Here is a 20,969-nt window from a genome sequence, read left to right as displayed (position 1 = left end):
CCTGGGACAGGCAGCTCAAGTGGGGGTGGAGGGGCCTGGAGCGAGAGGCGCCAAAGTGGGAGGGATGTGGGGGTGGTGTAGGAGGTCCGAGGCACCTCTCCCTTGCCCTGGGACAGACGCATGCGCAGTGAGAGGGCAGCCCGGGGAGGAAGGGGTGGGCGCGAGGTGCTTCACTTCCGACACCAGGGGATGCACATCCGGGTCGTATTGCCGCCGCCGCCGCTGCCGCTGCCCCTGCCGCCACAGCCGCCGCCGTCGCCGCCGCCGCTGCCCGTGCTGCCACCGCCTTCTCTTTCTTGGCCACCGCTTCCTCCTCCTCCTGCTCGGGCTGCCTTGGGGCCAGACGTGTACCCATGCTCCTGTCCCGTCCGGGGCCGCCGCCGCTGCCCGGTGAGTCCTTGCCTCTGCCCAATCCCCAGCAGACCGGCGGCCCGAGAGCGGTGTGGGCACACGGGACTCTAGGCTGTCCCGGCTCCCCCAGCCCCAGCGCCTACCGGGCTTTGGGTTACCCTGGCTTGACCGGATCCCGGGCTGGGCGGCTTCGTGTGAGAGTCCCGGGGCATCTGTGCCGGAGCCGCAAGGGGGGAGTCTCTGGACTTGGGTTCGAATTCTGCCCAGGTTGCCTGAGAGCTATGTGACCTTGGGCAAGGCCTCGCCTCATTCTGGGCCAGAGGAGGGGTTTGGATTGTGTTTCTCGAGTTTAATAATCTCCCTGGGTCCTGAACTGCCAGGCCGTTCTTTACTTGCTGGGGTCGGGGAGTAGTCACCCTTTTAGGGGTGTCATGGGGGTCAGGGTTATTCGATTGAATTCGGCCAGTGTAAATACTGGGGTTTAATAGGATGTGACTTTCGTATTCGTATTCACAAGTGCCTGATCAAGGAGGGGCTTAATAAGTCAAATTGACAAGTGTTAATTGTTCTTGTTAGCAATGATAGCTAGTATAAGTGTTTACAAATATGATTTCTTAACAACCCTGGGAGTCAAGTGTAATTCTTATTATCCTCATTTTACAGATGAGGAAATAGAGGCCAAAGGAGTTTAAGTGATTTGAACAGGGTCATACAGTAAACCACTGAGGCTGGATTTGAACTCAGGCCTTTCAGACTCCAAAGATCGACACCAGCCACTGGACCCCACCTAGCTAAGCTCTTTTAAGCACTTAGTAGGGCACTGTGCTAAGTGTTCGGGAGGGGAGGTGGGGGCAAAAATATTGTGCCTGCCTCCAAAAAGTATACATCCCATTAGGTTAAAAAACACGAAAATAACTATGCAGGTGAAGATTATATGTACGGTGTAAATTGTAAGTAATATTAGAGGGAAGGTGATAGAAGAGAGCAGATTGGGGAAGGCAGCCAGGGGACTTAGTAAAGGCTTATAGGAGGTGGATTTTTAGTTGAGTGTTGAAAGGAAATGCTTGTTGATTGATTAATAGACACATTTCTCATTCCCCTACTCTTCCCCTCTTTCCCCACCCCCATCTTCCCCCCCCCCCTCCCAACTACGACAAGAAAAAGAGAGCTTATCTTTAAATTGGGAGAAGGTGGCTGCAGGAGAATGTTCAGTTATGAAGAGTTCCAGGAGAATTGTATTAGGAAGCGTATTTAATAACTGGGTCTGTGAGGAAATCATGTTGGAGATGGTTATTTGTGAGTTAAAACTTGAATGAAGACAGACTCCTGTAGAGATGAGTGAGTGCTGACTCTAGTTGTAGCTGATGGCACACAGAGTTTGGAAAAGGCATAATAGTTCAGTTTGGTTGGAACATTAAGTTGGTTATGGGGAGTATAATAATTTGTAGAAACTTTAATTCAGAAATTGCAGGCACAGATTTAAAGTCATGTAGTGGAACTATCTTAAAGTTGGAACAACAAAAGTTTTCCATGGCTATTCTGTGGGCCTTTTGCTTGGAGCTCTGAGCTTAGATTTGGTTTCTGACTCCCACACAGCAGAGTCAATAGTAGTAACTGTCTTATGATGGTTTCTAACTGTAATCGTGCATGTGATTTTGTTGTTCATTGACAGTGTAATCGTTAATGTTAGTCATTTTATACTATCTCCAAGGAATTGTGGTATCCTGGAAATAGCAATAGATTGAGTTCAAATTTGGCTTTTGACATTCATTAACACAAAGCTATGGATGTTATCCAATCTCTGTGAATTTATGCCTTAAATTCAGTCATTTGTTCAGCAATTACAACCTGCAAGCATGGGATTAAATGTTGAGGATACAAAGAAAGGCGAAAACCACATTCCCTAACCCTTAAGGGGCTTACATTTTAATGGGACAGACAACATGCAAAAAATAACATATAGGAGAAAGAGGCAGTGTAAATGAAAGTTAATCTCAGAGGGAGGTTTCTGTAGGGGAAGAGGGACCAGGAAAGGCCTTCCAAAGAAAGTGAGATTTGAGCTAATTTTATTTTCCCAATTACATGCAAAAACAATTTTCACATACATTATATGAAATCCAAATTGTCTCCCCTCCATTCCCTCCCCCTTCCCAGAGATGGTAAACAATTCAGTCTGGTTTATAAATGTATTATCATGCAGAACTTCCATCGGTCATTGTAAAAGAATGCTCATATAAAGCCAGAACTCCAAAACAAAAACACAAATAAACTAAAGTGAAAAATAGTATACCAACTCCAACAGTTCATTCTCTGGAGGTAGATAGCATTTTCTATGTCCTTCAAAAATGTTCTGGACTGCTGAGAGTAGATCAGTCTTCACAGTGGATCATTCCACAATATGACTTTTTCTTTATATATAGTGTTCTCCTGGTCTTGCTTATTTCACTTTGCATCAGTTCATGTAAGTCTTTCCAGCTTTTTCCAAAATCATCTTGCTCATCATTTCATGCAGCATGATAGTATTCCATCACTAATACACCACAATTTGTTCAGGTATTCATCCCCCAATTGACATCCCCTCAATTTCCAATTCTTTGTTACCACAAAAAGAGCTGCTATAAATATTCAAGTGGATCTTTTCCCCCACTTTTTAGATCTCTTTTGGAATATAGATCTAGTAGTGGTATTACAGGATCAAAGGGTATGTACAGTGTTATAGCCCTTTGGGCATAGTTTCAAATTGTGCTCCAGAATGGTTGAATCAGTTCACAACTCCACCAGAAATGCATTAGTGTCCCTATTTTGCCACATTCCTCCAACATTAATCATTTCCCTTTATTGTCATCTTGGCCAATCTGATAGGTGTAAGGTGGTACCTCAGAATTGTTTTAATTTGCATTTCTTTTATCACGTGTGATTTAAAACACTTTTATATGATTATTGCTTTGATTTCTTCATCTGTATGTGAACTGTTTTTTGAGGAAACCTTGAGAAGCCAGGGAGAGAGGAAGGAAAGCATTTAGCATGGGGGCAACTAGTGAAAAAACTATTAGTTAGGAGGTGGTGGCATGTCAGGTGGGAGGAATAGCAAGAAGACTCATGTTCCCCCTCTTAGGTTACAGGGAAAAGAGGAAAGTGTAAGAAGCCTAAAAAAGTAGGAAGGGCTTTAGTTGCCAGTGGATTTTGTATTTGACCTTAGAGGTAATAGGAAGCCTTTGGAGTTTATAGGGCTAGACAACTTAAATATGAGTTGTCTCCAGGTGAGACAGTAGTGTGACACCAGCCCTAATTAGTTATAAATACCTTAGGGTATTCAGAAATTGGTATTTTCTGCTTTCATGATGCTGTGAAGAGTGAATCAAACTCTCTTTGTCTATCAATCAGTAACTTTTAAGTTAATCAATCAAAAGATTTAAAAATATTATAGTACATATATTTTGTAGGAGATGAGGCTTAAAATCATGGAAGAAATTTTGCTCTACTAATTCAGTATGAGAATACTGAAATTATGTAGTTTCTTCTGTAACCCCCTTATCCCCCCCAATACATTTTCTCTTGGAGACCTAACTTATTTTTTATATGCATATTTCATAATACTCATTCAAATTTTGTATCCTCTACTACTTTTTTTGTTTTCATAGTATTTGAAAATTCATCACTTCCCAGTTTTTCACCTTTCCAGTAACTATTCAACACCATACATAGGATGTTAGAGCAGGAAAAAAATTAGTCTCAATTCTCATTTTACAAATGAGGAAATTGAGGCTTAGAATATTTTAGGGGCTTGCTTAGTCACATAGCTAGCAGAAAAAGAACTCTGATTTTCTAATTTTCAGTCCTGTGGAGTTTCCTCTCACTATAATTCTTTCTTTTTAAAAGACTGTATTCTTTCTGTATAATATGATCTTAATATTCTCTAACACTTCTCTCTTTTCTCTGCTTTTAGTAATGTTCCTCTTTGGTACTTTTGTGCCATACTTTGAGCAATTGTGGAAAAACTTAAGGGTTTCCTTCCTACTCTTCTCTTTGAACTTTGGGAAACTTTTTGGTTTTCTTACATGTAAGATGAGGGATTTGGAACAAATCATCACTAAGGGTGCCATGTATCTCTAAAATCCTATAGTACCTAAATATATTTTAAAGCATACATTTTGTTCTTGTGGCATAAGTTTGAAGAATTTTCATTTCCTCTATTTTCTTCAATCAACAAGCACGTTAATTGTGTACCTGCTATGTCGAATGTTGTAGTGAATAGAGAGCCAATCTTGGAAACCAGGAGACCTGGGTTCAAGTCAGGAACTGGTAGATGGAATTTTCTTACAATGAATTTCCTATAAGAAACCATAGATCAGATCCAAAACCAAAACTATCTGTGCCTCTAGGAACTTGCATTCTATTGGGGAAACAACCGGAGGAGTACTCATATGAGTAAATAGAAGATAAATACAAAGTAAATACACAATACTTTGTTGATGGGGCTGGCAGAAGCATTAGGGAAGAATTCAGTGCAGGAACAATTGAGCTGCATTTTGGAGGGAGTAAGAGATTCTAAGAGGTGGATGGAGAGCATTCCCAGCAAGAGGACCAGCCTAGGTAAATATTCCAAGATTGGAGGAGGATGTTCTTATTCACAAAACAACTGGTTGGTCAGTCTGGTAGGATCGAGTGGGAGGAAAGTGTAGTAATTTTAAAAAGAAGGTGGAAGCAGATAGTGGTAAAAGGCCTTAAATGCCAAACAAAGGTATTTGTCTTTTTTCATTGAAGCTATGGGGAACCCTGGATCTGTGTGAGCAGTGGAGTGAAACAGTCAGATGTATGCTTTGGTAGCTGTGTGGAGATCATTGCATTTGGAAAGATTTGAGGCAGGAAACCAATTAATCTGGTGATAGTTTGATTTATGGCAATACTATGCAGTGGACTTGGAGTCCAGAGACCTGAGTTTGAATCTTGGCTCTAATACATTGTGTGCAGATTATTTCATGTAAATTTGTTACCATCATTGAAAACTCATCTGTCAAATTCAGGAACTCAAACCCCACAGTTAACATTGTACTTCAATAAACAGTTTCATTAAGCAGCATTTTCTTTTCTCTGCCTTTATGATAAAGTAGGAGACAAGGCATTGAGCTTTTATTAAGTATTCACTGTGTGCAAAGCAATGCCCTACACTAAGAAATATAGTAATTAGAGTTAGATGTTATAAGCCTTATTTGTGTAGTACACTTTAGAAAGAGGCCAACTCCTTAACTGTGGCATATCTGGGACCTCAGCTCATTCCTAACCCCAGTCAAACCTCCCCAGCTATTTTTAGCAAAGACTATTGGAGATGAGCCAGGTCAGGCTTGGAGGATGGTAACCAATATCTTCTAGGTGGTCTCTCCCTTCCCACCAGTGAGTTATCAGTCAACAAGCTTTCATTGTGACCTTACTCTGTTCTAGACCCTATGTTGAGAACTGAGGATACAGAAGAAGACTCAGCCCTGCTCTCAAAAAGCTTACTTTTTCATGTAAATAACTATGTACAAGGAAGGGATAGACAGTGTAAATGGAAGATAATTTCACCAGGGAAATCAGTAGCTGGTGTGATTGGGAAAACAAGAAGCAGGATTTTGAGCTGAGTATTAAGGAAGTCAGGGAAATTTGGATGTGAGAGTTAGGGCCATCTAGGGGGAGGAACAGCAAGTGGGACAGGGTAGCTGTATCCTAGAGACTGTGCAGAGGGGTGAAGTGATAAGATTGGTAAAAGAGGAAGAGTCAGATTGTTAGACTTTGAATGCCAGACCAGGGAGTTTATATTTGATTCTAGGGGTTATAATGGCCACCTGGGTTTTATGGACTAGCAAGGGGGCATGGAGAGACCTGCACTGCATTTTAGGAAAGTCACTTTGGCCGTTGAGTAGAAGGCAGTTTGAAGTGTGGAGAGAGAGACTTACGGCCCAGAGACCAGCTAGATGGCTCTTGTAATAATCTTGGGAAGAGGTGATCGGAGCCTGTGCTGTGATGGTTGCTGAGTGAAGAGAAGGGAAAGTGGATTTAAAAGTGTTACAAAGGGAGAAATGACAAGATTTGACAACAGATTTATGTCAAGCAATTGTGAGTAAGGAATTGAGGATAACTTTGGGGTTGTGTGCCTGGGAAGGTGGCAGTCCTTTTGTTGTTAGGTCATTTTCAGTAGTACTGTGACCTCATTTGGGGTTTTCTTGGCAGAGATACTGAAGTAGTTTACCATTTCCTTCTCTAGCTCATTTTACAAATGTGGAAACACAGGCAAACAGGGTTGAATGACTTGCCCAGGATAATACAAGTAAGTAAGTGTCTGAGGCCAATTTTGAACTTGGGGAGATGAGGCTTCCTAATTCCAAACCCAGTATTCTACTGTGCCATCTTTGCTGCCCTTTTGCAAGTAAGAGGAAAGTTGAGATGAGATGAAGGTTTGAGAGAAAGATAAAGAGTTTTGGATATAGTGAGTTTTATGACTATAGGCTGTCTCATTTGAGATGTCCAAAAGGCAGTTGACCTGGGAATCATGTTCATCAAGAATTGATGGGAATTGATGATATCAAGTAAGAATAGTATAAAGCAAGAGTTCTCTTTGGCAATCTGGTGAAACATTTGGACCCCTTCTTAGAACATTTTTCAATGTATAAAATAAAATACATAGATTTAAAAGAAAACTGATTATTGAAATGTAGTTATCAGAATATTTTTTTAAAAACTTAAGTTCCTCCATGATCTCAACTTTAAAACCTCTGAGTGAATAATTGAGAGGGCCCACTGCAAGAACCTTGAGAAACACTCATGGTTAGTATGACCTGAATGAAAAGCAAAAAAAAGCACCAGCAAAGGTGACTGCCACAGAGACAGGTAGGAGGACACCTATTTCTTCATTTGACCTGCCTTTACTTCATTTGCCCAGTGGTTTAAAAATAACTCCACAATCAAATCTGGAATTTCATGACTTAACAGTTTGTTTTTAGCTCCAGAGTTCTGAGTTCTTAACTTGGAAGAACTTATTTTAAAAACTATTTTAATAACTGTACTCCAGTATAATTGTTTTCAGTGTAATCTCAGGTATTGTATTTTATGCATTTTGAAACATTCTGAGGAGTCCAAAGGCTCCACAAAAGACTGCTAAAGGAGTCCCATTGCACAGTTAAGAACCCCCTCTCCAGATTCTCTGTACATATGTAAGGCAGAGAAAAAAGGGTGTCATGTTTGGGCTGATGGGTGGGCCCTCTCATATTTGACCTTTGTACTCTTGAGCATATTGAAGCCTATATTTAGATAGACTCATTTTTTAGTATATATGCTCCTGGAGCAAGCACTAGAATAGACTCACAAAAAAAACCAGACAAGAACCCTAAGAGCTGATCTGGACAATCTCTAATTTTGTAGCTAAGGAAAAGGAGGGAGGCTAAATGATTTACCCAGTTCCACCTAGCAGGTAATAATGAAATCCTGTAGGTGTCAGCCAGTACAGCATCACAATGCATAATTTTCATAGTTGATGTCAATGCAACATTTTGGTAAACTGGATACCACATGGATATGAGAGAGTTGGGATGAGAACTTTTGCAGTTGGGGATGTGGATACTTCCTCCACTTGGCCTTGGAGATCACAACTGGAACACTTCTATAGATTTCTTCCGTGGTAGTGACTCTATATAAGGACTCATAAGTAAAATACACAATGCTAGTCTGCATTGTTAGGTGGCAAAGTAGAGACAGTGCCAGAAAGACTACTCATCTTCCTGAGTTCAAAAAGACACTTCCCTAAGTAGTCACTTCATCTTTTTTGCCTCATTTCCTCATCTATAAAATTAGCTGGGGAAGGAAATGGCAAACCATTCCAAGATCCAGAGATCCTGAAAGACCCCCCCCAAAAAATCCAAATAGGGTCATGAAGTGACAGATAAGACTGAAATGACTGAAAAACAATAACTTGAGGGAACCTGCACCTGAGTTTCCAAAGAAAAATAGGCTATAAGTAAAATAATATGTATTATAATAATATGGTAAAATGTAATAATCAATAGTGATAATTAAACAAGAGAAAAACCAAACTCATATTATATTTATAAAATTCCCTAGCCTACTCTCTAGTTCCACTTTGTTGAACTTATAACAATGTTATAAAATAAAATTTTTTATATATTGACTTGTGCTGACTAGATAGCCTATTTACAGTTTAAAATCTACAAGCAAATGAAAGTAATTGATGTTGGTTTAGATGGCTACTTTTCTCTTTAAATTTTTGTCCTTGACATCCCCTGCCTGGGACATTTTAATAAAAGGTACAGTTTTAAAAAGTGAAACAGCTTAATTCTTTCTGGCCATCTTCATTTGTACCCTAAGAAAGAGTTGGCCTTTTTCTTTTTAAATCATGCGCAGACTACCTTATGCTCACTACTGTACATAGAATTCCCCAGAATTCCCCCCCCTAGATTATTCAGTACAGCTATGTTGTAATACATTAATTGTATGATGAAAATAATGGAATGTTTCAACCAGAAGGGATATTAAAAGGCTATTCAGCCTTCTGATTCTCCAAATGAGGAAGTTTAGGTTCAGGAAAGGGAAATGCCTTACTGAACCTCCCTGTGAGTTTAATAGTGGAGTTGGGACAAGAGCTTTGATCACCTAGTCTCCAGTCTAGGTCTTTGTACTGGACCCTGTTGCTTTCCCTGGAACCTTGGGCATATTGCTTCCCTTCTAGGGCTTCATTTTTCTTCCTTTATAAAGTGAGACAATTAGATAGGTCACTAAGCGTTACATGCTGATTTATCAGTCGAGAGAATAATGCTCCTGAATCTTTAAAAGCCTGTCATTTGTAAGAGGGAGTAAACCTGTCCTGGGTTTTGGGGAGAGAAATGTGCATTTGCAAAGTGGCAGATTTAGGTTTGTTATGAAGAAAACCTTCTCAGTTAGAGCTGCTCAGAGTAGAATGGGTCATAGGAGGAAGGCAGTGCTTTCTCTCACATGAAAAGGCTGGATGACTGACCCCCAGTGAGTTGTGTCAGAGAGGAGATTCTTGCTCAATCATAGATTGGCCTTCCAATGTTGGAGGCTTGTTCTGAAATGCTTGTATTGTTAGAGAAGCCCCAAAATGTTAACTTTCCCAGGATAAAGTAGACTTCTTATATAGCCTTTTGGATACTTCAAAGTCAGAGTATTTTCAAAAAAAGTTTAATTGAACACAAAATTAGATTTAGAAAATCTTTGAAACAGTTAATCTTTTATAAACATCTGCTTTGTATGAAAGCTGCATTCTCAGGGATGGCATATTTGTAACATATTGGGAAACAAGTGGTAAGTCCAATGGCTAATTCACTTAAAATAAGAATACAGGTGTGCTTACATGTGTAGACTGTAGGGATTACAAACAGTCCTGCTGGTTTGAAAATGAAAAGGTTGGTTTTGGAGAAAGCAGTTGCTTTGATCACCTGAAAGGGCTTAATAGCAGAACAGAAGCCCTACTTTCATCTTTAATGTTTTACTTTCCTGAGTCCTGAATCCATCTAAATATTGGAAGCAGCAATGATTGAGATCAGTTATTTTTGTTAGAATTTGAAAGTAGGTTTTTGAAACAGTTATGGATTTCTTTGAACAGTAATGGGTTTTAATCTTAACTATATTTGAACGATGCAATAATATCTTTAATAACAAAAACTAAAAGCTAGTTTAACTAATCGTATATTATATATTTCCATACAAAAATTTTTAGAGTTTTGAAGATCTTGTTGTCTATACTTTAGTTAATTAAACTTGGTTAATGACTGTACTACTTAGATTTGTATGTGACATCTTAAACAAATTTAAATTGTGTTTTCTATTTCTGTTGGTCTCTCCCAAACAGTGTGAACTCCTTGGGAGCAAGGACTCTTTTTCTTAGTATTCACAGTGCTTACCTAGCACAGTTCTTGGCACATTGCAAGTGCTTAATAAATGCTTTTTCTTTCATTCTAAAATGAGACAGTCTATTTAAAAAATGTTTTGGGGCCAAATTTTCAAATTTGTGAACAGCGAATAAAGTGAATGATCTGACAGGCTGTGTATGAGGCTAACATTTGGAACCGTACTTTCAATTTGATCTCATTTAGACAAGTAAAAGAGGATGGCTTCATTTGGTTTTTTAAACATCTTTGTGTAAAAATTGGCATCAGTTGGCAAGAAACTGCTAATACAATAGTTTTTCTTTTTATGAGTGAGAATTATAAGCTTTTTTGATTAGGAAGCTGATACCCAATCCTCAAACCCCACCCCACCCCCATGATCTTAAGGATATATAGCTTTTTTAAAATAAGGAATCTAAGTCCAGAATTTATTTTCCCCCCACCATTCTTTTTATTCATTCATTTATTCTCCCTCCCTGCCAAAAACATTTATTTTCTTTCCTCAAATCAATACTGAGTATTAGTTCCATGGCAGAAGGAGCAGTAAGAGTCAGACAGTTGGGGTTAAGTGATTTGCCTAAGGTCACACAGCTAGGAAGTATTTAAGGTCATATTTGATTTTAGGTCTGACTCGATCCACTGAACCAACTAATTATCTTTTTTTCCCCCCTGCATCTAACTTTGGATAACTCACAGATTTTTTTCTATGTGTATTTGTCAGTTAGTAAAATGTTGAAAAAAATAAAAGAAAAAAGTCCGTTGCAGCTTTTACAAGCCTTTATTTTTAAGATGTTAATGTTAAATGCTTTGAGTTCCTTTCAGAAATAGTTGTATTTTGTATAAAATTTATGTAGTATTAATACTGAACTGTCTTTACCTTAAAATTATTTAATTTTTTCTTTCTTTGATCAATAGTATATATTAAAATGGGTTAAAGAAAATGCCTCAAGTTTAATGTTCTCCACATGGATTTCAAATGTAAAACAGAAATTTTCTTCTTTCTTTATATTATATCAGATAAGACTCCCCTCTGGTCTGATAGAAGTTGGCAAACTTAATACAAACCTGAGCTCTGACCACTTCTTTTGAATCATTGTAGTAGTAGCCAGATTTAAATCAACATTCTCATTTTTATTTTACAATAAAGAGGAAAATGACTTTTAAAACCAGTAGACAGAAACACTTTTTGGTTGGAATATTACTTTCTTTTGGTACAAGCCTCCTCTCTGCCCTTCAATTTAACTACATTTTTGCTAAGGAAGGGGGAAATGATTATTTAATATCAAATTGGGAATAGGAAATTAAAAAATTCAATTCTTGAAAATTTACATATTGATGGAAATTGACTTCAAGTTCTATGAGACCAATAGAGTTATGAAATGTAATTTTTAAATCCACTAGTGGATTCTTTTGTTTTTGGCAAAAAGTGGCTTTTCCCCCATAGGACAGATGTTTGTTTTTGTTCCTTTTTTGTTAACTTACATCTTAAGAGAGAAGTATTAACTATTCCATTTTATAAAGTTTTCCTAATTATAAAAAGAACTCAGATTTTGCTGTAGACTTGCTGAAATTCGAAATATTCTTTACTTGGATACTGTAGCTTAATCTACTAAAATATGGGTTCTTTTTTCTGTTTTTATTTATTTTTTATTTATTTATGTCTTCTGCATGAAGTTCTGGAAGCAAGAAATGCAGGTACATTTGAGCAAACTATTCAAACATTAAAAGTTTAATAATGGAGCAATTGTAAGAGTCAGGAATATTGGTAGGTTGTTGCTTCAGACTTTGCTAAGAAAGGGAATAAATTAGAAATGATGAGCTTTCAAGTGGAAAAGAATTTTATTGTTTGTGTTCCATTTGTTCAAAAAAAAATCAGATGAAATAATTCCCAAGTTCCTTAAAACAAGAAAGACTTGTTTTTAGCACAATGTAGTGCAAGTAGGTAAAGTTCCAGACCGGAAGTCAAGAAGACTCATCTTTGTGGGCTCACAACTGAGCTTAGACATTATTAGCTGTGTGATCTTGAGTAAGTCACTTAACCCTGTTTGCCTCAGCTTCCTCATCTGAAAAATGAACTAGTGAAGGAAATGGCAAACCACTCCAGTACCTTTACTGAGAAAACCTCAAATGAGTCATGAAGGGTTGGACAGGATGGAACAATAGCAAAATATGTTTAGTTAGCAGATACATAAAATCCTAGAATTGGAAGTGTTCATTTTACTTCCAGATTAATTATGCATAGCATTCTGGTTTTCCCCTTATTAAAGAGCAATGTAATAGGTGATCTTTTCCTTAGTGCAAAATTTGTCCTTTCTAATTTAGTAGTATATAGCAAATTAAAAACCTCTTAAATACTGCTGAATTTTAATTTAGTTTATTGAAAATGTAAATAAGTCAAAGTGTTTATAAAAAAGCTAACAGAAAACGGAGATGCTAAAAATTTGCCTCTCCCCATTTTCATCTTTTTATCAGTTAGCCAGAGATGATACATGTAATCTCTCAGAATGTTGTCACCATCAGGGTTCTCCTTTTGGGTTTAGTTAAGAGTTAGAGCCCTTGAAAGGAATGTGTTCTATATAAGGACTATCTAGAGTGAAAAACGTTTCCAGTTTTTTGTTTTTTAGGTTTCTGTGTTCTGTTGATTATTGCCTCTGATTAATGTTTCTCATTATGCATATTTATTGTTTTATTTTTTGAACTCACCAATTAAACATTTCCCGAAGGGAGTAAGTTTATGGTATGCCTAAAAAATCTCATTTTAGTCATAGATATGAATGTTAACTTCTGTTTAGTTAGCTGTTTTGTTTCATTTTAATTTTTTTCCTAGTGGATCATAAGTCTGATCATTTAATAATCCTTTCCCACATGTTTTTTTTTCTTTTTCCTTATTTATAGTTAGATATTTTCCTTCTGCTTTATTTGATTTGGGGAAACTTTCTCCCAGTTTTTCTCTTGTGTTTTGATTCTTTTAAGTGCAAATATTCTTAATTGGGAACTGAAGTATTCAGAGACCAATCATTGCATTCGTTTTCCTAGGTAATTGTTTCTAAAGGAAAATTATAAAATAACAAAGTTTACTTGTTTAAAGTAAATGTGGCCTTAGTCAAGAACACACGGAAAGATCCTAGACTAAGGTCTAAAGGGAAATGGAGAGATAATCCAACCTAATCATCTAGTTTTACACATCAGGGAAATGAAAAAAAAAATTTTTAAAAAGGGCACAGCTAGGTATACTCTCTGGCTAGGGTTCTTTTCCCTGTAGAGGCTGCCCCATTAATTCTGCTGCTACCATCTCTGTTCCTTAATATATGCCTGGAATTACCATTAGCTAAGACTTCAGTTCAAGTCCAGAATCAAGTTAGAGAACTTAGAGTTGATCTAATTTAATCCATTTCACAGAGGAGAAAATAGATCTAGAGAAGATAAGCATGAAAATGAGGCTAAATTTTTTTTCTAGCTATCAGTAGAGCTTATATTATTAGAATCTTAGACTCTTCTAAAATAAATTAAGTGTGGTAGACTTGGAGAACTTCTGAAGTATCTGGTCCCTGTTTATAGCTAAAATCCAAAAGACTACAAAGGAGCATTCTTATTGGTCCCCTCCTGATCCCAGAAAAGGGAGATGAATTTAGAAGAACAGCTTGCAAATGCTACTTGTGTGAGGTTGAGTGAAGCTGAGGGGAAATTGAAGAGTTCTTGTGTTCTTGAGCAGTGTGGAGGTAGGCTGGATGTATAGCCTTAAAGCCTAATTTTAACTTTTAAGTCACAAATTGATTAGAAGACATTTATTAGTTCTGAGCATGCCAGACAGGGTCTTGCCATGGTCCTGGGCTTGAGCACCACTTAACAGATAGGACTAGGAGAATTAACTGCATAATGTCTGAAGGCTTCTGTGCTTAAACTTAACTTCACTATGGTTCAGTGGTATGTAAAGAACTGTCTAGTGCTTTCTGTATGTGTTCAAACTTCATTTTAAAGGCTAAAAATTACTTTAAGGAATTAAAAATGGTTTTACTAACTTCTCATTGTTAATAATGTCTAATCCTATTTTTGCAAGTGTTTACCTAGGACATGTATATGTTGATTAGGATTCTGACTTTAATAGCTGAAAATGATACTTTGATATTACTCTCTTGAACTTGTCAATATTAAGCACATACTATGTATGTGTCAGGCACTGTGCTAAGTGCTGAGGAAATAATGAAGGATGGGAATAAAAGCTGTTATTAGGGAAAAGTCTGATAGCACGAGCGGGTCATATGTCCAGGGCAAAGGATGACTGATAGACAGTTGGTATGATTGAACAGTCAAGGCAAGGCCATGTGCATTTATTGAGTCAACTAACCCTTATTAAGAGTCCCTTATGAGACAGGCAGAAAGCACTACGAAGAAAGGCAAAAAATAAGCCAGATGTATTCTCCAGGAGCTCACAGTCTAAATGGGGAAACAACTATGGACAAACTGGATAAATTGGAAGTAATCAATAGACAGTAAGGGAATAAAGAAGGGCTTCTTGGAGAATGGGATTTTACCTGGGACTTGAAGAAAGCCAGGAGGGAGAGCATTGCAGGTGTGGGGGACAGCCAGGGAAAATACTGGTATTAGGAGACCGAAGGTTTGTTTGAGGAACAGTCAAGAGACTAAGGTCAATAGGTTGTAGAAATTACAGGAGAGAGTAAGAGATTTAAGATGTTAGAAGACTGATACTTACCCTTTGAATTTGCTCTACCTTTGTTCTTTATGTTAATGACATAAAGCTACTATTCTCTTGGTCATTGAGGCTTGAAATCAATTATTTTACTTCTTCCAACATCTAGTTCTATACCTGAAGTATGGAAGACCTGTACTTGATTCCTGATTCACACTCCTAGCTGTATAGCTCATGGCAAGTCACTTCTCAGCTTCAGGCATATCTGAAAAATGAGAGCAGTAATAGAACCTGTGCCTCTAGACAGTATAGTAGCCATTTATTATTATGATTCTGATCTTTGCCAGCAATATGTCCTTTACTGTCATCATCCTTTGAACTTTAGTTTTTTTATCTGCAAAATGGGGATGTTAATGGCATCTAACTCATAGAGTTGTTAGAATGCTCAAATAAGGCAGTGTATCATACTTTACTAACTTTGAAGAGCAATATAAATGTGAACAATTATTATTATTAGCAAGTTGTCACTTCTGTCTCCAGGCTCTTGTGTCTGATCTTTCCATTTCTGCTGTTCTAGTCCTTGTCCTTATTTATCTGGATTGTCATAATAGCTTCTTTTAAAAGAATTTTTATATTTAATTTTTTCCCCAATTACATGTAAAAACAATTTTTAACATTCTTTTTTTTTTAGTTCCAAATACTCTCCCTTCCTCTTACCCCCTTTGAAAGCAGGAAATTTGATATAGATTATACAATACAATCATGCAAAACATATTTTCATATATAGTAGTCTCTCTTTTTAAAAAACCCATACCTCTGTCTGAGAATCAGTATTGTGTATTGGTTTCAAGGCAGAAGAGCAGTAAGGGCTAGGCAATGTGGGTTAAGTGACTTGCCCAGGGTCACACAGCTAGGAAGTGTCTGAGGTCAGATTTGAACTCGAGACCTCCCATCTCTAGACCTGGCTCTCAATCCTGCCCCTAGCATCCTCCAACGTAGTCTCTTGATTCACAGAACCCTATAAAATCAAGCAAGTCTTTTAGATCTCTAGGGACATTTTAAGAACACCTGTGAAACAGCCCAAGCAGTCAAGGGCATGTATATCCAAAAAGCTACTAAGTATTTGAAAGATGCCACGTTGATGAAACACTGTTTCCTTTCCATTGATGTAATGGTAGAGTTGGCAAGTGTGACAGCAGGTTGTTGGTCCAGGAAGAGTGCAGAGTTCTTGCTGCATATGCTTAAAAATGCAGGAGTAATGTGGAAGGATTTGGATGTGGATTCTCTTGTCATTGAACATATTTAGGTTAACAAGTTTCCTAAATGTGAAGGTGTACTTGTAGGGCTTATGGTCAGATTAACCCATACATGGACTTCTCTTGCCACATTGGGTTGATACTTACTAAAAAGCAACATTGTTGTTCCGAAACCTAAAGAGGAAGTTGCTTTAAAAAAAAAAAAGATATCCTACAAGAAAGTGAAGGGGGAAAACCTTATATTAGAGGAAGGAGTCAATGTGATATTAACATGCAGTGATGAGGTTGATACATGCATTGCCAGAACTAGCTTGGTGTTAGGGAGGCTCTAAATCAGTGATTCCCAAAGTGGGCTCCACCACCCCCTGCTGGGTGCTACAGTGATGGCCACAGGTGCATTTATCTTTCCTATTAATTGCTATTAATTAATTAATCCCAGCTTTTCATACAGTTTATTTGTGCCCAATCTGTGATAGAGCCTTCTGAGCTCTTATTGATAATTTTTCTTTTCTGTCATGTTAGCCAATATGATAGGTGTGAGATAGAGTTGTTTCAATTTGCATTTCTCCAGTCAACAGTGATTGAGAACATTTTTTCATATAACTAGATAATTTTTATTTCTTCTTCTGAAAACTACTTTTTTATATCCTTTGACCATTTATCAATTGGTAAATGACTTATAAATTTGACCTAGTTCTCTGTATATTTGAAAAATGAGACCTTTATCAGAGAAATATGCTATAAAATTTTCTTTCCACCCATTTCCTTTGATTTCCTTCTAATCTTGCTTCCCTTGCTTTTGTTTGTGCAAAAACCTTTTATTTTAATCAAAATTATTCATTTTGTATCCTGTGTGGGGTAAAGGAGGTAAAGGGGGGCAAGGTGCGCCTGGCACTTGGTGGGCAGGAGGGGTACTGCATGTGATCTGGGGAGTGGGGGCAGGGCCCAGCATTCTGTCTCTAAAAGGTTTGCCATATTGGCATAGACATTTTAGTCATTTTATTTGCATAATTCCAAATTGCCTTCCAGAATAGTTGTACTAATTCACAACTCTATTAGTATTACACTGGAGCACTCAACCCTCCATGAGTACTGAATATTTCTTTTTTTGTTCTTTATGGAGCACATGGCAGTTGAATCAATGAGAGTATTTTCAGTAGATTGAGTCTCTAAATTTCATGCATTTTATATGATATTTTGTATTATGTGGAATGGGATTTCCCTTTCTATTTTTGCCTCTTGAATTTTGTCATTATTTAGAAATGCTTTTGATTTTTATAGAGGGTTTTGTAGTCTATGACATTGGAAAATTCACATGTAGACTTAACAGTGAAATTCTAAATAATGAATGGTTCGAAGAACAATTATGTAAAAGAAAATCATAGTGATTGTATATAAATTATGTATGATAGATAATGCAATGTATAAATGGTATATGTATATTTATGTATTATATATAAAAGAAAATAATGATAAATAGCATGCCAAAATTTTTGGGATGCAAGTACTCAGGAAAAATTCCATCTTTATAAGCATGCATTAACAAACTATAAAAGGAGAAGACTGAATATACCTTTAAAAATTAGAATACCAACAAAGAAACAAATCTAAAGTAAGCACAAAGAGGAGATATTAAAAATTGGAGGAAAAACACATCAACTGAGGAAAAAACCCTAAAGAAATGATAAAGCTAAAGGTTGATTTTTTTTAAAAAGACTAATAAAATTAATAAATCTTTAGCCAATCTGATAAAAGGACAGAAAATCAAATGGAGTAAATAGAAAAGAACAAGGTTAAATCACTGGAAGAAAAAAGATTTATCAGAATCTACTAAGCACAGTTATATGCTAACAAAAACAGAACACAAATGAAATAGAAGAATACATTAAAAAATATAAAATGTTCCAACTTAAAGAAGGTCAAATGGAGATCTTGATTCAATCTTCTGGAAAGAAATACATTTTGCTTTAAAATAACTCCCCCCAAATGGGGGTGCACTAGTGGAGATAACTCCTGGTTCTGATGAAACCACATAAGATTTGTCAGATTTTGAGAACAAATTAGTACCAATACTACACTTATTCTCAAAAATAAGAAAAGAAAACACCACACCAGATTCTTTTTTATGGGACAAATATAGCCCTGATTCTTAAAACTAGAGAAGTAGAACTGTAGGCCAAAATCCTTGTCAATCTGTAAACATCTATTAAGTTCCTCTACTTACATGCTAGAAACAGCATTAAGCATTGAAATTCAAAAAGAGCTAAAAGAACTTATTTAATGGGGAAAGACAATATATAAACAAATATGCAAAAAATTTATAGGATAAATAAATATTTAATTGGTAGAATTAAGAGATTGAGAAAGGCTTTCTGAAAAGATATGATTTTAGTTGGTGCTTAAAGGAAGCATCAGTAGATGATGTTGAAGAGTGATAATATTCCAGGCATAGAGGTTAGCCAAAGAAAATGCCAGGAACCAAAAGATAGACAAACTTGTTAGTGGAACAAGTCAGGATGCCAGTGTCACTCAATCAGAGTATATTGTGGGGTACAAGACATAATAATAAGATATTATACTAGGAAGTTTGGGGGTGAGGTTATGAAGGGACTTGAATGCCAAACAGCATTTTTTATTTGATTCTGGAGGTGAGAGAGAGCCACTAGAGTTTATTGATTCAGGGGTTACATAGTCAGACTTGCATTTTAGGAAAATCACCTTGGTGGCTGAATGAAAGATAGAGGATGGGGAGAGATATGAGGCAGGCTCACCCACCACCAAACTATTGAAATAGTCCAGGCATAAGGTGATGAAACCCTGTAGTAGAGTGATAACATTTCAGAGGGGAGAAGAGACACGTACGAGAGCTGTTGCATTGGTGAACAAGCCTTGGCAACCGAATGGATGTGGAGAAGAGACAAGAGATAGTGAGGCTTCCAGGATAACTTCTAGGTTTCAAGTCTAAAGGATTAGGATGTGGCGTTGCCTTCTGCAGTAATAGGGAAGATGAGGAGTGGCAGGAGAATTTAAAGGGGAAAGACAATGGGTTTGATTTTGGACCTGTTGAATTTAAGATGTCTCTGATTCATTATCCAGTTTTAGATTCTTGAAAGGCAAGATTGGAAGTTAGCAGAGAGGTTGAGACAGTATAAATAGATCTGGGACTCATTCACATAGAGATAACAATTAAATTCATGGGAATGTATGAGATCACCAGTAGAGAAAATGAGAGGGCCCACCATTGAAACCTGGGGGACACCTAGGTTCGAAGATTTCATCTAGACAAGGATCCAGCAGAAGAAACAGAGGAGCAGTTAGGGAGGAGTGGTGTCCCAAAAACTGAAGAGAGGAGAGAGTATTGAGGAGAGAGTGATCAGTAGTGTCAAAGGATGCATAGAGTCAAGGAAAATAAAGTTTGAAATGTAGCCTTTTAAGCAGACTACCACATCGCATCCAAGAAATCATATATAATGACCAAGTTGGATTATATTAGGAATACAAAAACGATTGAACATTAAGAAAACAATGTAATTAATTACATTAAAATCCAAAATGTCCAGAACCACATGATTATTTAAATAGCTGCAGAGAAAACCCTTGACAAAATACATCACTCATGTATACTAAGAAACCCTACAAAATAGACTCGGAAGTACTTTAGAAAATACCATAGAAAGTATATCCAAAATCAAGAGAAAGTATCATATTTAATTGGGGGTATGCTAGAAAGTTTCCCAATAAATATGGGAGTAAAGCAAGGTTACCCACTCCCCACTATTAATTGATGTGGTTCTGGAAAGGATTATCAATAGCAAAAAAACCAGTGAGAAAGGCATAAAGATAATGATAAAACTAACCTGACTTGCTGATGACCTAACTGTTTACTCAGGAAATCTTAAGGAATGAGCAGAGATGGTTATTGTAACAAAATTAATGTGATTAATTATGTTTTAATGGATCTTATCTTCCTCTATGCTATTTTAGGCATCTGTTGTTCTGTCTTCCAGGCTTCAGGCCTGGCGTTCTATCCACTATGCCACTGAAAGCACCTCTAAGGCAGAAAATTAGTCTTTATATCCCCTTTATCATTTTGGTGTTTCATATACACTAGCATCCTTAATAATATAATAATAAGATTTCTATAAACTGATATTAAGTGAAAGGAATTTAACCAACAAAAATATATGAGATAACCACAAATATAAAGAAAAACATTTTTCAACTCCAAGAAAAATGAACAGAACACCTAATCACAATTACTTCTGAATATTGATAATGAACCATAACTTTTATATATTGGTAGAGAGGTAATGGACTTGAAATAGAGGTGTTGAAATGTATATTCTTTTTTTTTTTTTTACATTTATTAATATTCATTTTTAACATGGTTACATGATTCATGCTCCTCCTTTCCCCTTCAACCCGCGCCCCCCCTACCCATGCGCATTTCCACTAGTTTTGTCATGTGTCCTTGATCAAGACCAATTTCCAAATTGTTGGTAGTTGCATTGGTGTGGTAGTTTCGAGTCCACATCCCCAATCATGTCCACCCCAACCCATGCGTTCAAGCAGTTGTTTTTCCTATATGTTTCCTCTCCTGCAGTCCCTCCTCTGAATGTGGGCAGCATCTTTACCATAAATCCCTCAGAATTGTCCTGGGTCATTGCATTGCTGCTGGTTCAGAGGTCCATTACATTCGATTTTACCACAGAATGTCAGTCTCTGTGTATAGAGTTCTTCTGGCTCTGCTCCTTTCGCTCTGCATCAGTTCCCAGAGGTCTCTCCAGTTCGCCTGGAACTTCTCCAGTTTATTATTCCTTT

General features: G+C 37.3%; 1 protein-coding gene and 1 pseudogene across 1 annotated transcript in view; both read left to right on the top strand.

Annotated features, from left to right (window-relative positions):
* The first annotated feature begins 255 nt into the window (after positions 1-255).
* The window catches only part of EYA3 (EYA transcriptional coactivator and phosphatase 3), a 126,071-nt gene continuing 105,357 nt past the window's right edge, over positions 256-20,969 (top strand). Inside the window, exon 1 of the mRNA XM_044667937.1 lies at positions 256-390. The gene's annotated coding sequence lies outside the window, so the exon portion shown is untranslated. The remainder of the gene's footprint in view (positions 391-20,969) is intronic.
* LOC123240400 lies at positions 15,953-16,542 on the top strand (annotated as a pseudogene).

This window comes from Gracilinanus agilis, chromosome 3, assembly GCF_016433145.1.
Source record: "Gracilinanus agilis isolate LMUSP501 chromosome 3, AgileGrace, whole genome shotgun sequence".
In the NCBI taxonomy this organism is placed as follows: domain Eukaryota; kingdom Metazoa; phylum Chordata; class Mammalia; order Didelphimorphia; family Didelphidae; genus Gracilinanus; species Gracilinanus agilis.
Note: the sequence above shows the minus strand (reverse complement) of the source record. Positions and strands in the feature narration are given on the sequence as shown.